Below are 22507 nucleotides of genomic sequence, written 5' to 3' on the forward strand. Positions count from 1 at the left end.
CCAAACCGAATTGTTCATTAGCATTTCTGAGAAATAACCGAATAATACTAAAATGGGGTGTTAAACCATCCCAGATTGTTGGTGAGTTTTTGCTTAGGGAGAGAAAGAAACAGCTGAGCTTCTTGGATGGGGGTCAGTGTTCTCCCATTCTTACAGGGACAACCAAAAGAAAATGTAGGAAAGGGAGCAGCAGAGATGGGGGTGCTTCAGGTTCCCTAGGAGCTCATTTTCCTGTCTATACATAAGAAGCACGATGAAGGAAAAGAAGTGTCTGTTGGATTTTAATCCCATTTCCTTTATTAGATGTCATATTCTTCCTCCTCTAAACCTATTTTTCTACTACCCTTTTACCTAGACAATGATAGGCTGAGTTTTCTGCTTTCGGTGATTTGTAACAAGTCTTTTAATTTGCTGAAGGGTCGTGTTACCTGAATTTTATATTATTAATAGCTTGCAGCACACAACATGTGCTTCCTTGATATATTTGGAAGGAAGAAAGGTTAAATATATAGCATTAGAGTCACAAATAGGGATCGTATTTTGCTTCAAGATGCTTTGAAACACATAATTATGAACATAACTCTGTTTATGAACTTGTCCTCATTGACTTAGAAATTAGCAAGATCTTATTTGATCTTGGAATTCATTAGACATTGCAGCTGGAAGACTGCTTCTGTTTTAACACATTGGAATCGACAATTGAAGTGATAATAAATGAATCAATATCACTTTCCTCCTTATTACATTTTTCCAAGGCTACGCTATGCTTAATTAAACAGTGTTTTACATTAGAAATTTTTTAAAAGTAGCATTATCACATTTCTCTTAACATGAAGACAATAAACTTTAGTTTAGGAGAAGGGTGTCACCAATAAAGTTATGGACAAAGTTATAGAGCTAAGTTCCTTTCTTCATCTAACTCAGCAGGCAGCCCTGCAAGCATGAGAAAAAGTTGGCAAGGTGGATTCCAGAAAGTTCCTTCCTGCCCTTTAATTCTCAAAGCACCCCCTCTATATTCTAGAATTCTATTCAAGATTCCACTCGGTGCAGTCAGCTAAGTCTCAGTTCTGGTCTGGCACTTGGTGAATAACTTAACTTCTTCATTAATTCTCTTAATGACTTGCATTTGATCATTCTTGATACTTCTGGTATTTGTTGCAAGTGTGAATTTAGCTCATTTAGAAATTAATTTTTCTCATTTAGTTTCATGGTCAGAATTTCCTGCAGTGTTACAAATTTCATGTAAATTCTGTGAATGTTAGAATCCAGGATAGATTTATATCAGCAAAGCCAGGTTTCAAATGAAAGTTACTGTGTACTTTATCCTGAGTTCCTTTAGCACCATCTCCTCCTTAGAGCCCTCCCTGTGGAGGGGTGCTCAGTTCATTCTGATTGGAAAACACGCTACATGGCAATTTTCCCTTTTTTCCCCTAAGTTTCCGTTAAAAATTTCTTTTAAAATTGCCTCTCTGTTGCTTCCACCCACTGATCATAGAAAAATTCTTCTAATATTTAATTTTATAAATTATACCTTCTGAAGAATACTCTTCCCCAGACTCAACCTGCAGGGCTCCATGACACAGCTTTCAGTTCCTTCCGTATCCTGGCTGCTTCCTCCTGGGCCAGTCCTGCCTGTCCGTGTCTCTTTGAATGTACTGGCAATACTAACAGAGTAGTTTATGAAGGAAGGTACTATCACCTCCCTAGTTCTGAAGACCATACACCTATTAATAGAGTCTTATTGCATTTATTTGGGGAGATACCTTAGCCAGGATTGTTCCAGAAAATAATGCCTGAGATCAGAGCTCGTATGCAGATAAAAGCTTATGTGCAGATAGTGTACTGGGGGAAGTAGAGCCAGGAAATGGGAATAGGGAATGAAAAGAATAAAACAGAATTAAGGAAAGCCAGCAGGTCACCACTGTGGGTAACTGGGGGTCTGTCCACCCAGGACCCTCTAAACAGCTGACTAGAAAGCACCTCATAGCTGTCTGCCAGGGAACAGAGGAAAAGCTGATGTATCCACAGGCTCCCCTCCCTCATTGATCCTTGGTCACGGGATGTCATTGACCGTGGGCTGTCAAGTCCCTCACCCTTCCAGGTGCCCATGTGTGAAGCTGCTTACCAACAGCAATGGCTTTAAGAATAGGTGGGTGGAGAGGATGAGGGGGGGGCAGGGACAAGAGGCATCCAACTCAGGTAACCGAATCCCAAGGCTAAGTCATATTTAACTTGTAGTTTACTAACCCTATCAGTCTTTTATTTTTGTACTACTGGGTTTATTGTTGTTATTGTCTAAATTTTCAAAAGTTAAGAGAGATAAGAAAACTGAGACACAAGCTGGGGAAACAGATCTCCCAAGGTCACAAAATTAGTCTAAATACCTGCCTCAATTTTCCACTGCACTTTGTGGAGGTCTTTTATTTTATTTTTTTATAAATTTATTTATTTGTTTATTTTTGGCTGTGTTGGGTCTTTGTTGCTGTGTGTAAGTTTTTCTCTACTTGCCCCAAGCAGGGCTACTCTTCATTGCAGTGCGTGGGCTTCTCATTGCGGCTACTTTGTTGCGGAGCGCGGGCTCTACAGCGCAAGCTCAGTAGTTGTGGCGCACGGACTTAGTTGCTCCATGGCTTGTGGGATCTTCCCGGACCAGGGCTCGAACCCATGTCCCCTGCACTGGCAGGCGGATTCTTAACCACTGTGCCACCAAGGAAGTCCCTGTGGAAGTATTTTAAACTACATCTCTAAGAAATATTTCTTAGGTCTCTAAGACATATAGAACAAGTGTGTGGAATTCCAATGCCATCACTTTCATTAAAAACTGTCTTAGAGTTTGGTTCTGCCAATCATGCAGATGTTTCTTAGCTCACAGAGATTCACATTTGTACTGGAGTTTGTTACCAAGAGATGCCATTATCATTGCCTTGATTCTGCTTTTCTTTATCTTGCAACTAATACCCTAGAAGTATTTATGTTCTGTTGTTGTTGTGGATTTGAGATCTAGCAGCACAAATAGCTATGTGTCCAGAACAGGTGTTTCGGAAACAGAGGAGAGGCCAGGAGCCATCCTGCCTGGGAGCATCACAGGCTGCCTCAGGGGCTGGAAGCCTGGGCAAGTTACCCTGCCCCTCCCGGCCCCAGTTCCCTCATCTGTAAAATGGGGACAATTACAGCACCACCCCATGGGGCTATTATGAGGCTTATATGAGTTAATATTTGTTAGTCCCTTAGAATACTGCCTGACACATAACAAGTTTTGTTAAAATAATTAGCACCTTTAAAAACAGTCTCTTTTGGGGAGAGCTTTTGTTTGATTGTCTTTTTTTTTAACACCAGCATCATCAATGCTAATTTTTTTATTCAAAACTATCTCAGCTTTTCTCTCAGGTGTAGAAGAAGTTGGACATCTCTGTAGTTGCTTATTTACATATATTTAGCTTATATTGTGTACTCTCTTTTAGTTACTTATGGTACAACTTTCTCTTTCAAAATTAAATGTAATAAGTTCATTTTCCTAGCAGGTCCTGAGTTTTAAAAAGATTTTCTGCCTAAAAGTTTTCCACACAGTTTTAAATAGCAATTAATAAGTTTTAAAATAACAAGTGAACAACAACAACAACAAAAATAAATCTAACAAAGTAGAAGAAATAAAGATGTTTCAGCTGCGTCTCCTGATACAACTTTAAACTATAGTAACCACCTGGATGGGTTATTGTGTTGATGGTTCTTTTAAAATATTTCTGGCTCATTTAAGCTGAAAAAAAAATGTATCCATTCAGATAAATAAGCTGCATTTAATATAATTATGATAGCTTTTCCATCACATGAAAATAGCGATAGCTACATCATTTTTCCCATAAGATTTGTAAAATTAAAAATTTCCTTTTTGAAAAATGTAACACTTTCATTGTTAATCAGCACTCTGCCCACAAAACTTGATTCGAAAATCAGTAATTAAATATGCCACCAACTTTAAAATAGTCTGTTTGCAGAAGTTATTATTTGTGAATGGACGGATTCACGCATTCTTCCTGCGGATGGGAATGCAGCCACATTTCCTTTAGAAAGTTCAAAAGCTGTGATGCCTCCTCACTGGCAATTGGGGGCAGGATAGTCAGAGGAGATTCACCAGTTGTCTCAGCAAAACAGTAATTTAGAAACTTGTCTGTCTGCTGCTTCTATTTGAAAAGCCTTGACAAGGTGGTGTCTGTGGGGTTATTTTATTTCTTGGTTTATCAACAGAAATTTCCTCCCCTCCCCCCATCCATTGGCAGGAGCACCAGTTCAGAAATCTGTAAACACGCCGGCTGTTTTAAAGGAAATTCTGGGGCATAATGAAGTCTGCACATCGAGGCGGCCTGGCCTGCTGGGTTCAAGCCACTGAAAGCAGCCGCTGGGGGAATTTCTCAGCCTTTTGGAAACTGTCTCAGTTCTGTTAGTCTGCTGAAGTGTACGAAGGTTGTTTGCAAGACAGGACACCTGCTGGGTGGGTTTGCTCTCCTCCCAGGAGCTCAGAAAAGGTGAGAGGGCTCTTTCACATCTTCTCTTTTCCTTGAACTGACACAATGCTTTCTTCAGCAGGTCCCTCTGCCAGGGAGCGCTCCGTCTCGCATCGCTCACACTGGGACATTTTTCCACATTTCCAGGATTATGGCCACTTTTACTTAGATCTATGTGTGCTGCCTCCACATACAAAGAAGCACTTGGGGACAGGATTAGTAGGATTAGAAGAGATTCACATATGTCCAGTTCAAGCAATTGGTATTCAAAGCTTTACACTTTCAAATGCCACCAAGAGAGAGAAAAGGGGCAGGGAGCTTACTTTGCATTTCAGCACCTTCAAGAGAGGAACAGTGCTTTTGATTGGTGTTTAAAGCGGAGGGGATAAACAGATTCCTCCTTGGTTTAATGCAGTCCAGCGTACCCTGGCCTCTAATCTGGGGACCCAAATAGCAGCGCCGCCAGGCTCTAAAATCACAGACTTCTGCGTTTTGGCGTTTGCTAGTGTTCCAGGAACACGCCTCAGTGCATCTGTTTACAGCCAGTTCCTTTCGCAGTTGTGATTTACTGTATTATATATGGGCATTCCTTCAGGATTTCCCTTGCAAAATTATTCCTAACTCTGTTTGCTTGGACCTAACAGTGAAACTCAGCTTCCCAGCCATGACGTATAGCAGAGGTTTGATTTGTTTTCATTTACTGGTGGTGGGGGGTTAAGGGGCGTAATGGATAATGGAAAGGAAGATGTAATAGAATTACACTTGAAACCTGAAAAACAGTTGTTGAAGTAGTGAAGTTGTTTCTTGTACTTCGTGTGGAGACAGAAGTAGACACCCCTCCCCACTCATGCAACAGAACTAATTTTCTTATCAGTCACTCCTGTCTTCAGGTCATGGAACAGCCCATTCTTTTCCCCCTCAACCTCCCATTTCTAGAAAGGCCTGGTTTCCTTTATGAAGGAGCAAAATAGCCATAGAAAACAATTCCCAGTTTTTTAGGTTATATCGTATCACCATGCATTCCATGACTCCCATTAGCTAATACATAAGAAAAGTTTTGCTCTAGATTAAATCATATTTTGTGTTTTACTTAGCAACAGGGAACCTCGATTATAAGGTTCTATTTTGATGGATTTTGATTGTACTTTGACATCTTTCCCAAGGCTGTAGGTTTTTTAGAAATTAACTTCTCGTAAATTCTGGAATATTAATTTCAGTGAAAAGATGGTGCTAAAAATCCTATCTCTTTTCTTAGGAATAAGCCTGTCTTTCTAAATTTGTTTTATTCATGGAAAAAGATTTACACTAGTTACTATTGGACTTGGGGTCCAGTCCCCGATCTATCATTAATTAAATGTTAACTTAAGGGAGTCATTTATTTTCTCTTGCCCTCAAATTCTTCATATATAAAATAAAGGGGGTGGACTAAAATATTAATAGTTTGCATTCCTGGCACAGCACAGTTTATAAACTGCTTTTTCATACTTCTTTAAAGGATTTCTGGGCTTAAACACTATATTTCTCTTCATAATCATTTCAAAAGAAAGTCACTTATGTTATCTCTGCCATAGAACAGTCACATTTCACAAGACCAGAAAGTTACTTTCAAACAAGTTAACTGCAACAGCCCTGGAGCAGGAATTATTTGGAGTAAATATTTTACAATGAGGTACCATCTCTGTAAGACATGATCTTAAATACCAAAAAGCTTGTGTGGTGCCAAAATTACAATTCTCTGTCCATAAACTTTTCTTTTTTTTTCCAGTTTGTTTTCTCTCTATTGTTCAGACTGGTAAATTCTATTGTTTTGTTTTCAGACTCACTGCTTCTTTCCTCTGTCACTTCCTTTCTTCTATTAAGCCCATCCAAAGAGATTTTTATTTTGGTTACTTTATTTTTCACTTTCAAAATTTTCTTTGATTCTTTTTTTTTTTCTTTTTTATTAAAGCATGCTTGATTTACAATGTCATGTTATTTTCTGGTGTACAGCCAAGTGACTCAGTTATATATATGTGATATATGTATATAATGTTCTTTTTCATATACTTCTTCATTATAGGTTATTACAAGATATTGAATATAATTTCCTGTGCTATACAGTAGGACCTTGTTGTTTATCTATTTTATATATAGTAGTTTGTATCTGCTAATCTCAGACTCCTAATTTATCCCTTCCCACCCTTTCCCCTTTGGTAACCATAAGTTTGTTTTCTATGTCTGTAAGTCTGTTTCTGTTTTGTAAATAAGTTCATTTGTACCATATTTTAGATTCCACATATAAGTGATATCATATGATATTTGTCTTTCTCTGTCCAACTTACTTCACTTAGTATGATAATTTCTAGGTCCATCCATGTTGCTGCAAATGGCATTATTTCATCTTTTTTATGGCTGAGTAATATTTCATTGTGTGTATATATATATATATATATATATATATATATATATACCACATTTTCTTTATCCATTCGTCTGTAGATGGACACTTAGGTTGCTTCCATGTCTTGGCTATTTTAAATAGTGCTGAAATGAACATTAGGGTGCATGTATCTTTTCAAATTACAGTTTTCTCTGGATATATGCCCAGGAGTGGGATTGCTGGATAGTATGGTAACTCTATATTTAGTTTTTTAAGCAACTTCCATACTATTTTCCATAGGGTTCCTTTTTCTATACACCCTCTCCAGCGTTTATTGTCTGTGGACTTTTTAATGATGGTCATTCTGACCAGTGTGAGGTGATTCCTCAATGTAGCATTGAGTTGCATTTCTTTAATAATTAGTGATGTTGAGCATCTTTTCATGTACCCATTGGCCATATGTACGTCTTCTTTGGAGAAATGTCTATTTAGGCCTTCTGTGCATTTTTTGATTGGGTTGTTTGTTTCTTTGTTATTGAGTTGTGTAAGCTATTTGTATATTTTGGAAATTAAGCCCTTGTTGGTTGCATCGTTTGCAAATATTTTCTTCCAGTCTATAGGTTGTCTTTTCATTTTGTTTATGGTTTCCTTTGCTGTGCAAAAACTTATGTTTGATTAGGTCCCATTTGTTTATTTTTGCTTTTATTTCTATTGCCTTGGGAGACTGACCTAAGAAAACATTGGCATGATTTATATCAGTGAATGTTTGCCTATGTTCTCTTCTAGGAGTTTTATGGTGTCCTGTCTTATCTTTAAGCCTTTAAGCCATTTATTTTTGTGTATGGTGTGAGGGAGAGTTCTAACTTCATTGATTTACATGCTGGTTCTTTTCTATATCTCCTATTTCTTTGCTGAGTTCCTCCATTTTTTCATTTGTTTCAAGTGTATTTGCAATTGCACTTTGAAGCATTTTTATGATGGCTGCTTTAAAATCCTTGTCACATAACTCCAATTATTAGTGTCATCTTGGTGTTGGGGTCTGTTGATTCTTTTCTCATTCAAGTTGAAGTTTTCCTGGTTCTTGGTACGATAAGTCATTTTCAATGTGTCCAGGACATTTTGAGTTATCATGTTATGAAACTCTGGCTCTTATTTAAATCTGTTTTATTTGCAGATCTTTGTGAAAACCACTGTAGCAGGGGGAAGAGAAGCACAGACTTTTTGCCACTGGGTGGGGGTATTAATCTAGGCTCTCTGCTCCTTGTAATCAGACATTGATAATAATGATTCAGAATGGTCCAGTAGACAAAGTACAAATTTGGGAGTCAGACAACACTGAGTTGAATCCTGGCTCCCCACTTACTTACTATGTTTCCTAGGAATGTGCCACATAACCTTATTGAGCCTTGGTTTCCCTATCTCTAAATAGGGATGGAGCCTTAGAGGCTATTTCCAGGATTAGAAATACTACATGTGAAGAGCCTAGCAAATAGTAGATGTTTGATCAATATTAAGCATCTCTGGCTATAAAGTAAGAACGAGTATATTTCAAATGGACATGCTATTGAGCACACATCCATGTGTCTTCTAAGAAATAAAAACTTCACAGCTCTATTTTTTCTCCATATTTTTCTCAAACAATTCTTTTTTCTAAAAATTAATTTATATGTGGTACAAATATGATATGTTTGTGAAAACCTCCTCCCGGTGTCAGTGGCACAACTTGGAGGCCAATACCTTTCAACTGACTTAGTCATGCCTTTACTTCTTTCTTGAAGTACTTCAATTCCATCATACAATTGAATGATATTTTTTAAGACTTCTGCTGAAAACATGTCATTATAAAAAAAAATCTTGCTATAGTGTGTTTGATTTTCAGGGCTACTATATTTCTCCACAACCTTTATGGTTTTATTTGTTATCCTTATAAGGGTTATCCAAAATAAGGGTTATCCTTATTTTTCTTCTCAGTACTATTAAACATTTTTTTCATTGTGGTAAAATACACATGACATAAAATTTACCATCTTAACCATTTTTAAGTATACGGTTCATCAGTGTTAAGTATATTCACATTGTTGTGAAACCAATCTCCAGAACTTTTTCATCTTGCAGAACTGAAACTCTGTCCCCATTAAACAACAACTCCCCACCTCTCCCTCCCCCACCCCCTGGCAAACACCATTCTACATTCTCTTTTTATGAATCCATTACTCTACATTCCTCATAAATGTGGAATCATATAGTATTTGTCTTTTTGTGATGACTCTCTTATTTCATTTACCATAGTGTTCTCAAGTTTCATCCATGTTGTAGCATCCATGTTTTCTTCTTTTTAAAGAATGGATAATATTCCACTGCAGGAATATAACACATTTTGCTTATCTATTCATCTATCAATGGCATTTTGGTTGCTTCCACTCTTCGGCTATTTATGAATAATCCTATGAATATGGGTGTACAAATATCCCTTCGAGATCCTGCTTTCCTTTTTTTTTTTTTGATAAATACCCAAAAGTGGAATCTCAGTAATATTAAATTTATATAACTTATTTTGGAAGAAAGGAGGAACTGAATCTTCTCTGTATATAGCCACACACTGTGTGTATCATGTGAAAATTTTAAATCTTGGTTATTATCTTCAAATCTAGGAATGCCAGCTAAAATGCATATGGCTGTAAATAACAGAATACACAAGTATTCTGTGGCTTTAACATTATAAGGCATCTATTCAATTCAAGAATAAGACTGTTGGGAAGTTGATTCAAGTCTAGTCTAGTGACTCAACCAATGCTTGCTTTTTGCTTCCCTTCTGCTCTGCCAGTAGATTGGCTTTTCAGTCTCATGCAACCTCATAGTCACAAAATGACAGCCACAGTCTAGTAATTGTTGTTCTCAAGAAGCAGAAAGTAGGAATAAAAGAGATTTCCTTTTATCAGAGAAGGAAACAGCTTTCCCAGAAGCCTCCTGCAGCCTTTCTTTTATTCTCATTGGCCAGAACTGGGCCATATGGCCACTTTTATCTCAAGTAGAGAAAGTGAGTATCTGACAAAATAGAAATAGATTACCATGATTGGGACCAGTCTTGAGTCAGCCCCTTTTGTATATTTGAAAACGTAAGCACAATTGTCAGATATACAAAATTAGACATTTGTTTACAAGGAAGAAGTTGAGGTATGACTTGGACAGGCAGTTGGTAATATCTGTATGGTAGGCCCAGAACCCCCAGCAACTGACTTTCTTATGCTTGGAGGATGACTGAACAGCCTGTGTGATCACTGGTACATACTTGCAGTGTACCTGGCAACCACACTGCATTTCCTTGATCCATTTACTTTCCCATTCTCCTAAAAGACTAGTTCATATCTTGTCTCTTTAAATTGTCAGTTTCTCTTTCCCCAGTTCTCACTTTCAGATGTAACCTTGCTTCTTATTCGACTGAGAAAATAGGATTAATAGAAGACATCTTCCAGAAGCTTCTACCACCACTTCCACCTTCCTGCACCTTTGTGTTCCTATAAGGCCTGTCCTCCCCACTTATGCCAAGTGTCCATCCCTTCTCACCTATTCAAAGGCAAGGATCCAGCAATTATCCTCCCCTGCATCATCAGTTTCCTCTCACTACTAGATAATTCCCAGAAACATAGGAGCATGTTGTAGTTTCTTCCATCTTAAAAAGGAAATACGCCTCCAGTAATTATATTATTTTTCTCCTTCTCTTTTCAACAAAACTATTTGACAGAGGTTTTATAGTTACAGTCACCATTTTTTTCCCTTCCCATTTTTTCTGGAACTTACTCCATCCTGGCTTCTGCCCTCACTATACCATCAGCACCACTGTAGTCTAGGTTGTCAGTGACCTCCATCTTGATAAATGAGTTTAAAAAAATCTTTGACATGAGTTCATTTTATATATGTATGGGAGTCATGGTTTTGTATCACTTTTTGACCATGATCTCTTAACAACTGAAATGGGAAAGACTGAGGAAGGAGATATTTTGGATATGTTAAGTTTGAGATGCCTATGCAAATGAAAATATTTAAGTTAGCAGTTGTATAAACATCTTGATAAATCCACAAGGTGAAATCTGGGTCTTCCTCTCATCCTTGGCTTCTGGGACATCACCGTGTCTGGGCTTTCCTCCTACCCTAGTAGCTGCTCCTTCTCAGTCTCCTTTGTTGCTTCCTCCTTTTCTTCCCTCTTTCCAAGAAGTACACCAAGGCTCAATCCTTAGAATGTTCTCATCTTTATCTGCATTCAAACACCCTGTTGATCTTATCTAATCTCATGTCTTTCTCTGAATGGCAGACATGTTTATACAACTGAACTCATGTCAAAGATTTTTTTAACTCATTAATTTACGAGGGAAACTGGTAAGATATTACAACGTGTTTAAAGAAGCATTCGAGGAATAAAGACATTTATAGGGATAAGAAATTCTGAAATGAATTTGCAAGTACATGCACAATGGGTCTATCTACAGAAAATAGTCAATTGCATTCTACTAAACACAATCAATGTGTTTTTTATGGACGAGGATAATTTACATTATGTTCAGTTTTCTACACTTTACAAAGCTGTAAAGCATCTTAAAAACACTGGAAGGCAGAGATGACCTAAATGAGTGAGTTAGGACTCTCACTAATCTTTTAATCTCTTTTTATTCCCATTCCAAAATCCTTCAAGATTTTTTTTCTGACACAGTGGATTGCATCTATATTTGCCAAAACATTTGAGTTCATTTTTAATCTCTTTTCTTCTTGCACTTGATATTCAATCTCTCAGCAAACCCTGTTGGCTCAGTCTTCATATTATATCCAGAATCTGGCCACCTGTCGACACTTCCCCCACACAGCTGGTACAGGCCACCATCATTTCTTGCCTAGAGTCTTACAATAGCCTCCTAACTGAGCTCCTTGCTTTCGACCTTGCCCCTTTCTAGCTATTCTTAGTAGAACGGAGTGAGCCTTCCCAAATGTAAGTATGTTCAAGTCCCTCCTCTGCTCAAAACCCTCTCATGCTTCATACTTAGAGCAAAAGCCAAGGTTCTCAGTTAAGAGTAGAACCTAAAATTTCCTACAAAGCTCTGTATGCTCTGCGTTCTCAACTGTGGCTCCCCAACCCCAGCAAGGCGTCTCTCTGATCGCTTAACCATCTTTCCCCTCACTTTGTTTCAGCCACGTTGGCCTCCTTGCTGTTTCTCTAACATGCAGGCTTGTTCCTGCCATGGAAACTCTTTGTATCTGTTGATCCCTCTGCCTGGAATACTTTCCCCCCAAATATCCAAATCACTTGGTCTTTCGTCTCCTCCAGGTTTTGCTCAAGTATAAAATTCATTAGCATTCTTCACTAACATTATTTATTACAAACACTGGTTATATTCCATTATGGTGCAGAACTACCATTCCAGCCCTGGACTGCTTTTTTCTGGATTTTATATAAAAGAAAAACTTACATCCTTAAGAGAATGCTATTTTAGGTAACTGTTAATACCCAGCTAACTCTAACTTTACTGATATAAATAATATGGAATTCAGCACAAGCCTAGCATGTAGTAAATACTTAATAAATGCCAGCTCTTATTTTGTTTTTACTCAGAATGTTCTCTCCTACCATTTTTGCTTTTAGAGATCCCCCCTATCTTTCAAGGTCCAACTGAAATGCCTCTTGTTCTGTGATGCCTTCTCCATTTCTTCACTGAAGAGTTTTAGCAAACATGGCTAGATTTACCTAGTACTATAGGGATTTATGCAAATATCTGTACTTTCCCTAAAGTCTTTGTAAATGGGAATCAGATATGAATCAAATTTATGGGTCCTCATAACAAAAAGTATTATGCCATGCAATATATATATATATATATATATATATATGTTCTTATCAATTAATATTGAAACTAGATTATGGGGTATAGAAATTAAGCAATATAGGGTTTTAAAGTCATTGGGGAAAGTTTTTTGAAGGAGGTTGAATTTCACCTGAACTTAAAATAAGGACTGAATTTGAATGAAGGGGCATGGAGAAACTATGCACAGCAGAAGAAACTGTACTCAAAAGCATAGAACGTGTGAGTGAGATGTGTGCAGAGCAAGGAAACTTGTAAACCCTAGAGGTTCTCTGCTAGGAGGTAGGAGTATGAGAATTGAAGAGATACAATGAGTTCCACTGCATGAGAGCTATTCATCAATATTTCTAATAGACACCAAGGCATCTGTTTCAGAGTGTATTTTTGTTATTCATTTTGTTTTTTGGGTCACAGGTACAGAGAATTAAATTATTATTCTTCTTTGTTCATAGCACACTCCCATCATTGGTCCATGAATATTTGTGTTTATTTTCTTTATTTTTTAATTGGAGTATAATTGCTTTACAATGTTGGGTTAGTTTCTGCTGTAGAACAAAGTAAATCAGCTATATGAATACATATGTCCCCTCCCTCTTGAGCCTTCCTCCCACCCCACCCCCATCCCACCCCTCCAGGTCACCACAGAGCACCAAGTTGAGCTTCCTGTGTCGTACAGCAGCTTCCCACTAGCTATCTATTTTACACACGGTAATGTGTTTATTTTGAATAATATAATAAACACCTGTTAACACCCATCCCAAAACAGGAAAAAAGAAAGTTGATAAATGCGACTCCATTAAAATTATGAACTTCCTTTAATGAAAACTCACCTTAACAAATGCAAAAAAACAACTGAGAAAAAACCTTTTTATCTGTTTTTGTCTATTTTACAAATGCATCTCTACTTCAAGATCATAAATTTATCTTTTTTATTTAATGTTTTAAAGTTTTTAAGTCTGACCAATCTGGAGTTTATTTTTCTTTATGGCTTGAGGAAAGAATCTAGTTTCACATTCCTATGTAAGTAACGTTTTTTTTTTTCCATTTCTCTCTCACATCTTTCTATCTTTTCCCACATGTTTTCCAATTGATATACTACACTCCCTTTATCATATTTCAGTGGTTGATATACGTGCAGATCCCTTTCTGTTCTTTCTATTCTATTCTATTGGCCAATTGTAATAATTCTGCACTGCCATTATTTATTTAACTTTAAAATAAGTCTTGGTATCAGATACTGCAATAATTTTACCTATACCTTTCTTCATCAGAAGTGCCTTGACTTTCTTGATCCTTTATACACGCGCACACACACACACACACACACACACACACACACACATATGTATATTAAGTTCTTTGAAACATTCTATTGGGGTTTTATTTTAAATTTTACTGAAATGATAGATCAGTTTCAGAAGAATTGACACTGCCTAAAGATATGTGAGACTCTTACAGAAAAAAACTATAAAATTTTATTAAATTTATTTTAAAAATTGAACTTAATGAAGAGTTATACCATGTTTATGGATAACAAGATTTAACATTATAAGGTTTATACATTATATTGTAAATATTCAAGGAATTCATGACTGGTAAGGCATTTTATACACAATTTCTGCATTGTTAGTAAGCATTAGACATTCACAAATGACTTGAGTTCCATCTGGAAATTCTAATAATTGTCTTCATGTGACAAAAAAGGCATTGTGAAGCTATCATTACAAACAAGAAACAACTTTCCATTTTAGCACATGACCCTCTTGTTTCTGTTTTTAGTTTACCCTTTTTAAAAAGAGTTTTAAGATACTTTGATTTTTAAAAATATGCAATAGTCAAAAACATATAGGACGAGAAATACATAGGCATTATGGCTTTAGGGTTTTCTATTATGGTAGATTTCCTTCATGTCAAAAATGTACTTGTTGTGAATATGAACATTAGTCTTTCCAATTACATTTGTAGTCATGTGAAGGAATTCCAGCAGTGCCTAAGGCAGAAGAGCCAAAGGGCCATAGAGGCTAGTGAGACAATTTCTGTGGAATCTCCCTACTTAAGAGGCATGCCACATCTGACACACTCTCCAAGGGTCCTATCTGGGACTAGCCTGAACAAATTATATGTATATTTAGCTCCCCTCAATTCTTAAATTTGTCCTTGAACATCCTTTCCAACTGTCCATTATTGTAGACTTATCCACAGTCCTCCACTGGAGCTAGAAATTCCCTTTGCTCCACATCCTACTTCAGAGATGTCATTCACTCATCTGTATACTCCATCATCTTCCTCCATTGGGGAAATTAGCAGATTTTACTTGTGTTCTAATTCCTATATTCTTGGTCCACCTTTGCCGTTGCTGGCCTTAGTTGCACTGCATATCTCCTGTTTTTTGCCTGGGGCTTCTCTGACACAAGGATATGGAGCACCAGTGGGGACTCCCTTGTCACTCTCATGTGTGGCCCAGAATTGTGGAAGCCTTTAATGGCCCATGAGCAGACTGCACCAATGTGGGGGTGAAAGGTACTGTAAACAATGGCTAAATGCTTCTCCATTTCATCCCTTGGGTGAACACATCAAAGATGTATTCCATACACTCATGAGAAAGAACAAGAGAAATCAATTCCCAGTTGTCCATAGCAGCGATCAACTTGATAAAGCACCTTTTCATTAACTGTTCCTCCTGCTTTGTTTCACTCTCCCCCAGGCCCTCACTCCTGCTCTCTAGGATCATTTTCCAAATAAATCCTGCACCAAGAGAAAGCAGGCTAAGACAAGAAGACATATCTCATTTTCTCAAGGTCTCTCCTCGGTGGCTCCAGGACAAGTTCCTAATCTGTGTAAATGACCAATATTAATAGCAGAAGCCTAAAACTCCCATCCATGGTACCCTTCAAGAGATTATTGGCTCTCTCATTTTAGCACCTAGACAATAACACAGTAAGTGCTGTGTTTTACTTGATTTTGTTCCCCAGAAACTCTAACTGTTCTGATACACAGGAGGCACTCAAGAAATGCTTGATGAATGAATGAATGAAAACGATGCTCTGTGTTTTTGTTTTGCTTTTTTAAGATATCTGTGGTAGGACTCTATGGCTAGGCCAGAATAGGATTAAGTCAGTGCCAATCATCAGAAAGTCTTTTAGGACAAAGTATAGCAGGGCTTCCAAATCCCATAGTGCAAGTGTCACATACCTGCTCCTCCATATGAGGCCAGTCCTGTCTAACAGGCCCAAAGAATCCCTGCCCTGAGCTAAGGGTGTCAGGGATGGGTATATGATTAGGGGTTCCAATAAGAAGACTGGGCTTGTAAACTTTTGTTGGGGACTCAGAATTCAAATAAGCCTACTGATTTCCAGGGCTTTCCCTAAGAGAAAAATGAAACAAAATTTAAATCATGTTTCTTCCAACAATCTTTCTTTATTTCTAATAAGCAATCAGATACTTCCCTAGTATGTTATTTAGAGAGACTGAGAACTTGTCATAGTACCTTCTAAAGCTAGTGGATTCTGTACTTCAATGTCATTTCTAAAATTCATAACACTGTCGAGGTACCAGATCCAGCATCTGAAAAGTCCCATGGTATGCCTTATACTACTAATTCTCAACTTGCCAGGGAGTGGAGGCAATCGGAAAGGATGTTTCCTGCCTTAATAGTGAGGGTAGATGTAAGAAATTTTTAAAAGCCATACCAGGATTACATTTTTACAAGGCAAACTATAATAGAATAAAGCTGAACAAACATTTTTAGCTGGTAAAACTATATACAGAGGACAGGGTGAGAAAATATTTTATTTCAAAAGCATAATACTGCATGATTTTAAAAGGTTGGCAAAACACTGTTATTTAATCTTCACAATGGCGTATGTCATGACTATTATTATTTTCATTGTGCAGATGACAAAATGAAAGTTCAGAAATGGTAAGAAACTTGTGTAAGTATGCACATCTGGGAAGCAGCAAATCCTATCCGTGAAATTTGATGGGTTGTGAAGTCTTTTTTGTGTAATATCTACCTCTGGTCTTCATACCATAAGGAGAGAACTGTCATCAATGGGGAAGTGGCATCTCTATGTTTACTATCTAAGAGTTTTCAAAAAAAATAGTTTACGTCTCTCCAAGAACTCATCTTGGAAGATGAGTATGGTATTTGGAAGCTTTGGCCAGAAGACAGCTTATTAAAGAAACCTACACAATATTGTTTGTTGGTTTGTATTCTTTGCTGACGTTTGTTTTCATTCCCTTTGTTATTGATGACCTTCTCAAACAAGGATGGGAAGGACAACACAAACATTGAGAGAAACTATGCCCTTTTTATTCTAGTCCTGTCTTTATAAAGGTTTTCAATCCCTGGCTGCCTATGCCCTTTAGATTTTAGTTTTTAGTTTCTACAGCTGCTTATTGAATAAAACTCTTAAGTTGAATTGGTTATAGGCTCTTGTTTGGCCCATGTCTTTCCTGCCACACATTTTTCAGCAGTATTTTTATGTTGGGTATCTGTTCTTGGCATTACTTTCCCAAAGGCATTATTTTCCATTTAATATAATTACTTCAAATAATAAATCTAATGGAAGAAAAAGAGCTATTACGCCTTGCTTTATTTTCACAGGAGACAAAACTTTGATAAAGAGAAAGAGAAAGGACCATTCCAGCAAGTATACTTGCAAATTTTACGCATAATTGTATTTGATTTTTTTGACACAAATAAATCACATATAAAAGCTTTTCCCAGAGAAAAATAATTTTGACTCTGGAAAGAATTTTAAGATAAGCTTATAAATTCACATCAACAAAATAAAAATTCGCTTTTTCTAGCAATGAATTTCTAGTTGTCTTGTATTCTTATCGAACTAAATGCCTTATTGTATTATGAGCAATTATTGGGACATTGGCGTTGTCCCCCAGTATAAAGTAGAAAGCTTTTTTTCCTCTTTGTCATTGGAAAAAATTAAGGACTTGTTTGGGAACCCCGTTCAGCAGCGCTAGAAGATCTATACTATTAATTTTTTTAATTCTATTTTTTATCAGGGTTTCAGTCTGATAGTGTGCTCTGTTTGCCACGTGACCTCTACGGCAGTTTTGCAGGCATCCCAGTACTCAGAAGTCCCATCCCAGAAGAAGTCCTCAGTGTTTTCATTCTCACAGCTTATCTCAGGCAATTTGACTGGTTCAACACATAGCAGGATGTATGAATGGAGAACAGAGCGCCATAGAAACAGTACATTTGCTCATCCTCTGACTCTGGAAAACAGCCACAAATGGGCTCTGTATTAAAATATTAGAATCAGTGTTAAAATTTTCATAAATTTATAAAGTAAACATATATGTGGAGATCATACAAACAACTCTTTAAAATGCACTTACGGGTGGGATTAAGTTTATGTATTATGAGCTAAGGACACTTACACAGTGTGTTCCATGCCCTCCCCTTCCTTTTCCCCCTCGTTACAAAGTTGTTGTTTTTTCCTAAAAGTCTACCCATATTTATTATACTTGCCATAATAAAAAGGAGAGAAAACAAAGTGCTAAAGTATCTAATTGAAACGCTCACTTCTGTGAACATAGTCCAATATTCTGCTATTTCCTAATATCAAGTGTTATAAAATAGACAATCAAAATTACTAAGACAAAATGAGGGTTTGGAAAATTATCGTTTCTTTCATCAATATCTTAAATAATGTTATGTTCTGAATGTTAATCTCCACTATCACTTTATGTTGTAAAAAATAACATATCCCAAATGTATAGGACTTTTTTAATATCAGTTCTTGATAGTTGAGAATATCATTTCAATGGTTAAGCAGGAGACTCAAACTAGTCTGCAACTGAAATATAGAATGATTAAATATCTACAAATTTTGAGTAATAATTTGTTTCTAGCCTGCTTCCTCTCTTCAGACCTCATGCCCCAAAATAAAAGAAAAACAGGACTTGAGGCTTGAATTGTCTGGATAATTGCTTTAATTTTATTGTATATTATAATATTATATAAAGATGAAGGTGAAAATTCTGCCAGTATTGTAAATGGTGACAATTTGCCTTTATAAACTTTACACTCAGACTGTTGATGTTATGCAAACAAAATAAAACATGCCTATAAATAGAAAAACACAATGGTCTAATGAGAAAGGAGGGCATATTATATTTCCATTTATTTTTAGAAATGATGAAGCAGAGTTCACCTGGTCTGTAGCGCAGATTCTATATAAAATCAATCAGCCGTGGAAATGTTGATTTTTAAAAACTGTCATTTTGACTTTTCAAGATTCAGTAGAAGACTCCTTAATTATCATTTTTTCAAAATAATGTGTGTAAATATATATTTGATAGGCATCAATGTAAATTTCAAATGTAACTCTACTTATGAACAGGTGTGTAATACGTTTTCCTTTGTCCCTATTAACATCTGAAAAATAACTTATTCCTTTCTATTTAGGACTCAAAGTTTTCATATAAATATTTTAATGTATTTAACTTTATGCAATTATACATGTAAGCCTTGGAATGCACATGCATAGGTATTTATAATAAAAAGCAGTGTAATAAATTGACGACAGGAATGTTAACATCTCTTTAATTTTCTGTTGCTCTATACTCAGTTTCTTACATTCTAATCTCTTTGTGGTATATATTTATTTATATACTTTATGTATTAACCTGAATTTACTGAATACAAAATGACAGTAATACATATGCTACACAAGATATCTGTCTCTAAGAGAAATATTTATCTCTAAAATAAAACTAAATTCCTTAAGCATTTTAGCAAAGAATACAGCAATATGTGTTACATTTAACTACCTAATTGACTATACCAAGGAGATGATAAAATAGCTTCCAAAAGAAAAAGCAGAATTTAATATTCTGTGATATTTTATATTAAGATATCAAATTGCGTACAGTGGCTTTAACTCTAGAATCATAAAAGAAGTCAATTAATAACAATAAAATACTAATAAGAAATCATCTACTTAGTGCTTGTTCAAGTATTAGTATTAATGGAGCCACAAATCCAAAATGTCAGGACACATGCCAAGAATCTGTGTATAAGTATGCAAATTTTAGTATAACTCATCAGTTTAAGTGATGGATCACCAGTGATATTTAAATCAACCTAAATGTTCCAATCTTGAGGAAAAATGTTTTCAATTTATTGGCTTTCTTTAGAAGGAAAACTCAGTAGAGGTTTTGGCATTGCGCAGATGTTTCCAGAAAGGAAACAAAAAGTATACTGAAGTATGCTCACTGATTGAGCAAAATCCTATAAATGAAACCCAGAAGTTCATATCTCCTTTGACTTTTGTCAGTCTTTAAATAATTATAATGAGTCTGTAAGTTCTAGCCAGCCTTGATGCTTACGCATCTTTAAAATCAAACTTCTACTTCTGCCAGTGTATTAACTTGCCTATATATTCACATAATTAGCACCTCATCATTTTATGCTGTTCGGGGACTTCCTCTCATCTTCCAATCTCACATCCAACATTGAGAAAAGCAGTCACTATCGCCTCATAAAATTCTGCTGCCCTTCAACTTCTGCTATTTTTCTTGTATGAAAATCAGATGTTAAAAAGATGAGAAATACGGGACAGATCACGAGAGTTTGAGATATTATGTAAAATATGGGGAAACGCAGAAAACTAAAACACGTTAGTCAGTCGGCCCAGATCCATCCCCTTGCGCCCTCCTGGCACCTAGGGTTTTCAATTGGGCGTCTTCGTCTGCGGGGGCTGGGAGTTCAGCATCCTCACTACACTCCATCACTTGGGATGCTCTGCCGCGAGAAGAGATAATTCCTGCTTGGCTGCGATCTATGTTGACATTTAATTTAAAAACTAGATGTCATTTTTTTTTTTTTTTTGATAACGGCTTCTTTGATCAATCTAACAGTCTGGATGACCTGGCCGCCATTGCTATTGTTGTGAAGTGAATGTTTTACTCAGCAGATAAAGAAACTACTTTTTGAGAAGTTCCTCCGTGGTCAACTAGTTTTTAGGCTTTTGCTCCAGTTGCACATGACGGAGCATCTTTAGAGATATCTGGGTTTCCCTTTTATCTCTTTTGTTTTGGAAGGGGGATTGGGTTAAAAGGTGAATCCCACAGGGCAGCCTCCTGCTGTTCGGTCTTGGCCAAAGTTTCTGCCGGTCAAGTTTGAGGCTTGAGCCAGAGAAGCCCGCGGACGCTGCGGATTGACCGATTCCTCACAGTAGCCGCCTGGCAGGTCAGCCAGCGTGACATTCGTCGCTGGACTCTTACGAGGGGTTGGGGAGGGGTCGCTCCTGAGCCCAAATCGCCGCGGCCTCGGGTAGAGCGGCAGCTTCTGGAGAGGAACTCGGTGGCTGGAACTGCGGAGCGGTGGGCGTCGGGCACCGAGCTGCACGCCCCAGGCATCGGGTAAGACACGGTCCCCGGCGATCTGGAGGTGGGAAGGGGTCAGGAGGAGCCCCGCAGCCTCTGGAGCGCGCGGTCCCCGGGAGCCGGGGTTGCGTCCTGTGTGGGGATGCAGAGCTGAGGCTGTGCGCCCGGGGCACGCATCTCCATACCGGGTCCGCGCGCCGACCCGCTACTTTTCAAGTGCTATGCAAAGGCTGAGAAACTCACAGGCTCTTTCCGGAGCCAGGACGGCAGGGCTGGAAGCAGCCCGCGGGCCTTGGGACGCACCTGTTGCCAGGGGACCAACCCCCTCCGCCGCCGCCGCCCACCCCGGCCGCCAGGGCGCGGCGTGTGGCCCGAGAGAGCGCGGCCCCGTCGCCCTCTCCGCTCCGGGCCCGCCTGAGCCCTCTGAAGGAGCCCTCGGCCAGGGCCAAGGGCACGGCGCGTCTCTGGCTGAGGCCACTCTGGGCTGCCGCAGGCTCGGCCCAACGCTGGCTCCCTTCCACTCCCCTCCTCGCACCCGCCGGCGGTGGTGGATGGAGAGACGGCCCATGGAAGGAAATCCGTCTGCTTGCCCTCGTGGGCTCGGAGCCTGCTCCGTTTCGGGCTCGGGGGCTTATCCCGAGGGGCCGAGCCCGAGGGTGGAGGAGTCGAGTGGAAGTGAACTCTCAGGGTCCACAATGACTCCGCGAGGCAAGCGTGTGGGAGCAGCGCCAGCGCTGCCTGGTGGACATCTCTGCCTTTTGGGCCCTGGCGAGTATCAACCCATTTTTTGGCGAGCAAAGTTGTGGCTCCTTCACTCACTCTCTCTCTTTTCCGAGGGAAACAAGCCTCCTAGGAGAGTCTGGGACTCCTGGAAGGCCTCGCTAAAAGTGCTTGCCTTGCTGGGGCCCTGGACCTTGCACCATTCCACACTCACGCAAAGCGGCCCTTGGGGAAAGCAGAGGGCGATCAGGGAGAGAGGACGCATCCCTAACTGCGACCAAGGGCCCCCGGCCAAGACATGGCAGATCTGCCACTCCAAGCACCGCCGCGTTACTGCAGCCAAAAGCCCCTTCGTGGTGGAGAGGGTCTGGTCGGTGCAAGCGAGGCCCTGTCGCCCCCTCCCCGCCCAGCGCAGCCCCCCTCGGAGCTGGCCGCGGTCGCCTATGTGCCTGTCTCCGTGGAAAGGCGGTGCGGAGGCAGAGAGGCTTCTGGATCCGACTCCCAGAACACCGGCCCCAGTCCTTTCAGCCCAAGTGAGTTATTCAGTTTGTATTGGGAGGACTTCCACTTCTCCCCACCCCTTTTCCCCCTGCAATTTTACCTTCTCTATTGATTGGCGGGGCGGGGGGAGGGGAGATTTAACCCTTTATTTCATATTGTCCCCTGAGAAAATAGGAATTTTGTTTTTAAAGGTAAAATACCTTTCAGCGGCAAGATTTTTTCTACTC

General features: G+C 38.7%; 1 pseudogene; it reads right to left on the minus strand.

Annotated features, from left to right (window-relative positions):
• LOC101275560 (heterogeneous nuclear ribonucleoprotein A1-like) overlaps window positions 1–22044 on the minus strand; it is an 83478-nt pseudogene extending 61434 nt beyond the window's left edge.
• Between the last annotated feature and the right edge of the window lie 463 nt (window positions 22045–22507).

Source organism: Orcinus orca, chromosome 12 (genome assembly GCF_937001465.1).
Source record: "Orcinus orca chromosome 12, mOrcOrc1.1, whole genome shotgun sequence".
NCBI lineage: Eukaryota > Metazoa > Chordata > Mammalia > Artiodactyla > Delphinidae > Orcinus > Orcinus orca.